Genomic DNA, 6,666 nt, shown 5'->3' with positions numbered 1-6,666 from the left:
GAAGCAGAACATTAATTTTTAAGTCTAAACAAATGTCTCAACCATGACACTTTGGTTGAGCTTGACTTCCGAATTAGCGGGAAGTTCACGAGATCAGTTGGCGAACATACAAACCCCCAATACCAGGAACCATCAAGTTTCAACAGCAGGTTTGAATATAGATTTATTGATGAAATTATTTCAAAGACCTGAAATTACAATATCAATTAGTTCATAATTCCAGTTATTTATAACCACGTAATCTTATTTGCTTTTTAAAATCATTTTTCTCTACGGTAAAAAATCTTTGGAAACTTTGGCTTTAAAGGAAAATTATTTGGTTTAATAAATCATTGTTAAATGCAACAATAAGGCACATAAAAATTACTAAAACATATATTAATCATAATTAAGTTTCATGCTTAGCTGGCTAAAGCCTTTTTAAAACTACATATAATCGTCCTATACACCATTCTTCCTAATAAAATTAACAAATTCTACCTGAAGTTCCTATGGTTTCAAATCCCTGGTATACTAGGGTCGTTCACACACTATGAGACCAATGATAGGCCCAATTTTGTTCTCCGAAATCTTCACACCCTCATGTCTCATTCAAAAGTGAAAAACGTGGGCGCATATAAACAATCCATGCTGCGTCACTTTATGAAGGGAAAGTCAAAAAAGACGACATTTGCGCTTTGTTTTAGGTTAATGATAAGGAATTTAATTTCGGACTTGATAAACACAAAGCTTCCTCGAAAAGAGGTTAAGACACACCCCCCGTTTGAAAGTCAAATTAACTTCCTTAACGAGATTCAAGGTTTTTTTTTTTTGCGCTGAGCACTAGCAACATTTCTCACTAAACTCAACTCACCATAATCACATGAGAATGGCCACATCCCGAAAACGTGACAATTTTGCTCCTAACTAAATGAAACCCCGTGAAATGCATACACAATATTATACTCCTCACTAGGACTCATAATACCTCACATTTTAGGATAGAAGGATGGGGATTGGTTTGTACCATACAACATTCCATGCACATGACAAACACAAGATCACATACACAAATCCTAAAATAGATAATCCTATTAATCATGATGTTGTAATATAACAACTATACTAAATAATAATCATTTCATAATCAATAGGTAATAATCATTATTAATAAATCAATAAGTACCTACGAAATCAGGTTGAAATGTAAATGTAAACAAATAATGGTAAAAATAAAACGAAATAAATCTTAGACAAGAAAATTAAGATTTATAGGTACTTAAAACTAAATTTGTTAAGCATCAAAAAGAGTAGTAAGAAAAAATGTTTCAAAATCCTTGGGCAGAAAGTTTTTCAAACTTAATGAATAAGAACTGTAATATCTTAATCAACAATAAAACTTTTTAATACTTAAAGAATAGCAAAATAATAATATCTTCGTTAGAATTTTCATCGGAATTATGAAAAAAATACCAATTTTTCTTTGTAAAAATATGAGACTTTAAATATGAATTTTCAATCATTCCTTGATCTGAATAAAAATGTTTTACTTGATTGAAATTCATATATAATTTTAAAAAATCTGCTAAAAAATACTTGATTTTTTTCTTAGAATAAATATCGAATCACGCAACCTCGACACATTTATTCCTTTTTGGTAAACTTTTCAGGTAAGTTTTATAATGAATTGTACTTTTGAAAAGAAATTAAACTCAATAAAATTAAATTTGAGCATATGAAATAGAATAAAAATTAGTCGCATTTCATTTGATTCTTATTTTAGGCATAAAAATAGGCATATGAAAATGTGGCTTTTTACTAAAAAAAATGTTCTCAATTTTCATAAAATAAGAATCAATTATTGATCAAAAATTTTTTAAACCGCTTTTATTTCAATATCTGCGATAAAAATGAAGGAAGGGTTAATTTAAAATATGCATAGTTTATCTTAAATTAATTCTGTGATATTCATATAAATAATAATCAATATTTTAATAATATCATACATCGTGTTCATTATTATAAATGCTTATCTCATAGAAAATAGATTTTACATTTTTAAACATGAACGAAAATATATGTACCTAGGAAAATAATTGCTATAAATACTTCTCAAGGTTTAAAATTGTCCAAAGTCGCTAGGTACATATATTACTACGAATCTCTGCTCTCGGAATGAAGAAAAAATCTTTACGCGTGGATTATTAGGAATCCTTGCCTCCGGAGTGAAAGAAAAACCTTTATTTGCTTACAAATTAAAACAAATATCTTGATTTTTTGCGATAATCTTTTAAAAATAATAATAAGAAATTATTTTAAACATTATCATAATAATTTTACATGTTGTGTTCTTTACTTTAATGCATTATCTCATATGAGACTCTGAGAATAACATATTTAAGCAACCGTGAACCATGAAGAAAAAAAATATCTCGAAAAATACTTTTAAAAAATCTATTTTTCTCAATCTAAAAAAATCTGCAAAAATCACTTTGTAGTTAATACACACAGACTTTTGCTTTTCAAAATCATACTTAAAGAAACAAAATCTTTTAAAATCTGCTTTAAAAGTCTAAACAATTTTGTAGAATTTTTGTGCTTAAATATGAACAATAAAATTAGTTGAATAATGAATACTTATTCTTTGCAGAACCTTTTTAGGTTCCCTTCACAAGCTTAATATATAACTTGTAATATTTTTTCTTTAAAGATCATTTTCACATAAATAGTTTATGTTGTAGATTAGATATGTGTGTTGGTAGACTTTCAATAACTTTCTGGCGGCAACACCCGCCATATTGCAGGCCCTTTACCCTGTGTCGGGCGGCCAGCTTGGCAGCAGCCAGGTCGATTCTTGATTCACAACAGCACCAACCTCTATATCAGAACCGGCTGCAACACAACCAATTTCAGCATCATCATTGTGAACGGCTACAGCCTCACCTGCCGTAGCAATGTTATCAACAGCTACGGCAGTATCTTTAACATCAGATTTGACTGCAACACAAACAACAGCGTCAACTGCAGAAATAACAGGTTTCTCAATAACAGCATCACAAGCAGAACCAACAGGTTCATCATTAACAGCTACGGCAGACCCAACCGGTTCATTATCAACAGCTACGGCAGTACCAACCGGCTCATTATCAACAGCTACGACAGTACCAACCGGTTCATTATCAACAGCTACGGCAGTACCAACCGGCTCATTATCAACAGCTACGGCAGTACCAACCGGCTCATTATCAACAGCTACGGCAGTACCAACCGGTTCATTATCAACAGCTACGGCAGTACCAACCGGCTCATTATCAACAGCTACGGCAGTACCAACCGGTTCATTATCAACAGCTACGGCAGTACCAATCGGCTCATTATCAACAGCTACGACAGAACCAACCGGCCACGCACTCTCATCAACAGTTACGGCAGTTTTATACGCAGATTTCTGCTGACCAGCTCCATAGTCAGCATTTGTACAGATAAAACCACTACCAAAAATGGTTCGCCACAACATAGACTGGCCCACTTTCTGGTAGGTTGATGGAAACACGTCAGGATGTGTATTTCCAATGATGATATCTAAGCCTCCACTAATATATGTAAATCTTTCTGGCGGCATCTTAAATATTTCGGCGGCGGTTTCCGGATGGACCGAGCGCATCTCGTTGCCACCTCCGAGGTTAGGCATAACAGCTGCCTCAAATTCTCTCAAGTTACCATCCCTGTCCTTCAGATAGAACACCACATTGCGGCAGGATGATTCACTACCGTCAGCAACAGAAATGTTTGTATATCTGCCGGTAGATTTCAGCTTCAACTTGCTGGACAACTTCTCAGACACAAGTGATAGATTTGCACCAGAATCAAACCTGACGGCGGCATGGCAGGCGCCGCCGCCAGGTGCTACAACTGGAACTATTTGCAGCAGGAAGGTACATGTGCTAGGCGCAGAACTTGATTTGTAGACTGTATTCACACTAGCACTAGCCTCATGCAACATACGACTATGATAACTGTCGTAATAATTGGTGCCACAGACACCAAGCTTATCCGAGTTAGATGAACGACGTTCCATCTCTCTAAGCCTTCGGTACATATCACGTACTTCTTGGCGCAACTCCATGGAAATTTTAAGCACTCCCATGTCCATCCTCACCTTCTCAACGACGTCGAGGTTCCTGGCGACAGTGCTCGACCTCACGTCGTCTGAATCATTGTCAAGCCAGTGCAGAATTTTCGTACACTGCTCCAACGACGCATGAACTTTATCTGCAACAGTTTTCTGTTCACTAGCTTCATCCAGATCACGCTTGAACTTGCGCATCTCACTAGTCTCCACGGCAGATTTTAGACTTTTTATTAGGTCAGATTGGTCCTTGACCTCACTAAAAATGTCACGAATTGATTTTAAATTCACATTTTCACGTGAACTAAAACTTTGGCAGGCTTTTAGATTTTCATAAAACACTTTTATCTGTTCGTCAAACACCTCTAGCCTTTCACTGCCAATAGCGATAGCTCGCTCAATTTTCTGCTTTTTGGTCAGTGGCATATTGATTCTCTAGGTAATTATTTCACAGAAAAATTGTCAATGTTTTTTGCATCAATACACTATATGCTATTGATCTATTGAAGAATGCTAACGCCTATTCTTCAGATTCTTTGAAGAATGCTAATGCCTATTCTTCAGAACCATTTGAAATTGCTTGTGCAGCTCCTTCAACCATCAGGTTATTTGAAATTTGCTAATGCCTAAACTTCAACCTTCACTTCTTTGAAATTGCTTGTGCAGCTCCTTCTTCAGAACGATTTGAAATTGCTTGTGCAGCTCCTTCAACTTCAGTATTTTGAAATTGCTTGTGCAGCTCTTTCTTTTTTGCATCAATAATCTAGATGCTATTGATCTCTTGATGAATGCTAACGCCTATTCATCAGATACTTTGAAATTGTCTCAACCATGACACTTTGGTTGAGCTTGACTTCCGAATTAGCGGGAAGTTCACGAGATCAGTTGGCGAACATACAAACCCCCAATACCAGGAACCATCAAGTTTCAACAGCAGGTTTGAATATAGATTTATTGATGAAATTATTTCAAAGACCTGAAATTACAATATCAATTAGTTCATAATTCCAGTTATTTATAACCACGTAATCTTATTTGCTTTTTAAAATCATTTTTCTCTACGGTAAAAAATCTTTGGAAACTTTGGCTTTAAAGGAAAATTATTTGGTTTAATAAATCATTGTTAAATGCAACAATAAGGCACATAAAAATTACTAAAACATATATTAATCATAATTAAGTTTCATGCTTAGCTGGCTAAAGCCTTTTTAAAACTACATATAATCGTCCTATACACCATTCTTCCTAATAAAATTAACAAATTCTACCTGAAGTTCCTATGGTTTCAAATCCCTGGTATACTAGGGTCGTTCACACACTATGAGACCAATGATAGGCCCAATTTTGTTCTCCGAAATCTTCACACCCTCATGTCTCATTCAAAAGTGAAAAACGTGGGCGCATATAAACAATCCATGCTGCGTCACTTTATGAAGGGAAAGTCAAAAAAGACGACATTTGCGCTTTGTTTTAGGTTAATGATAAGGAATTTAATTTCGGACTTGATAAACACAAAGCTTCCTCGAAAAGAGGTTAAGACAACAAAATTATACATAAATGTGTTGCAAAATTGCACATATATAGGATCAAATAAAAGGGCATACTTTCATTTTTAGGATTTTATTGTAGAGTTGCCTTGCTTATAATACTTTACCTTGTTGTCCTAAGAATCAATATTCCAAAAATCAGATGAATAGGAGAAGCATATTATACAACAACATGTTGTCAAAATGCTAAGCTTTATAAATTGTACCTTACTGTCATGGGAATCATCATGCAAAGTTTGATATCGATGGGACAATTCTAACATGCCGAAATTAACAAAAAGAGCTAACCATTACGGACGGACCGACCCTAATTTTACAAAACTCTCTCTTATTTGACAAAAAGGCGGGGTAGTTTATTGTTTGTTTTTAAAAGCGAAGCTTTTCTATAATTAAAGCCAGTCTGTCCGCCAGTCCGTCCGTAACGGTTAGCTCTTTTTGTTAATTTAGACATGTTAGAATTGTCCTAGCGATTTCAAACTTTGCATGATAATTCCTATAACAGTTAAGTAAAGATTTATGAAGCGTAGCAACTCTATAATCTTTACTAGAAAGTCCGCACGTCCAACCTTTTTAATGTTTTTTTTATATCTTATAATCAATCTTTATATCTGATTTTTAAAAGCGAAGCTTTTCTATAATTAGGGTCAGTCTGTCCGTACGTCCGTCCATAACGGATAGCTTTTTTCGTTAATTTAGGCAAGTTAGAATTGTCCTATTGATTTCAAATTTTGCATGGTGATTCCTTTAGTAGTTAGGTACGATTTAGAAAGAGTAGCAACTCTATAATCATTACCAAAATTTCCGTACGTCCATTTTAAACATAATGATTTTTCTACTTTTTTAACAACAAATTTTACTTTTTAAAAGCGAAGCTTTTCCATAATTAGGGTCGGTCCGTTCGTCCGTAACGGATGGTTTTTTTCGTTAATTTAGGCATGTTAGAATTGACCTATCGATTTTAAATTTTGCATGGTGATTCCTTTAATAGTTAGGTACGATTTAGAAAGCGTA

The 6,666-nt window shown here is 34.4% G+C and overlaps 1 long non-coding RNA gene across 1 annotated transcript; it reads right to left on the bottom strand.

The window, feature by feature from the left end:
- Positions 1 to 5,046: 5,046 nt before the first annotated feature.
- LOC145318249 (uncharacterized) lies at positions 5,047 to 5,640 on the bottom strand. Its single transcript, XR_013879271.1, has 2 exons — positions 5,377 to 5,640; positions 5,047 to 5,084 (listed from the first exon to the last, which is right to left on the bottom strand). It is a non-coding gene; the product is annotated as an uncharacterized LOC145318249 (long non-coding RNA).
- Positions 5,641 to 6,666: the final 1,026 nt, after the last annotated feature.

Source organism: Acartia tonsa, chromosome 4 (genome assembly GCF_053477335.1).
Source record: "Acartia tonsa isolate MP-2025a chromosome 4, ASM5347733v1, whole genome shotgun sequence".
NCBI lineage: Eukaryota > Metazoa > Arthropoda > Copepoda > Calanoida > Acartiidae > Acartia > Acartia tonsa.
Note: the sequence above shows the minus strand (reverse complement) of the source record. Positions and strands in the feature narration are given on the sequence as shown.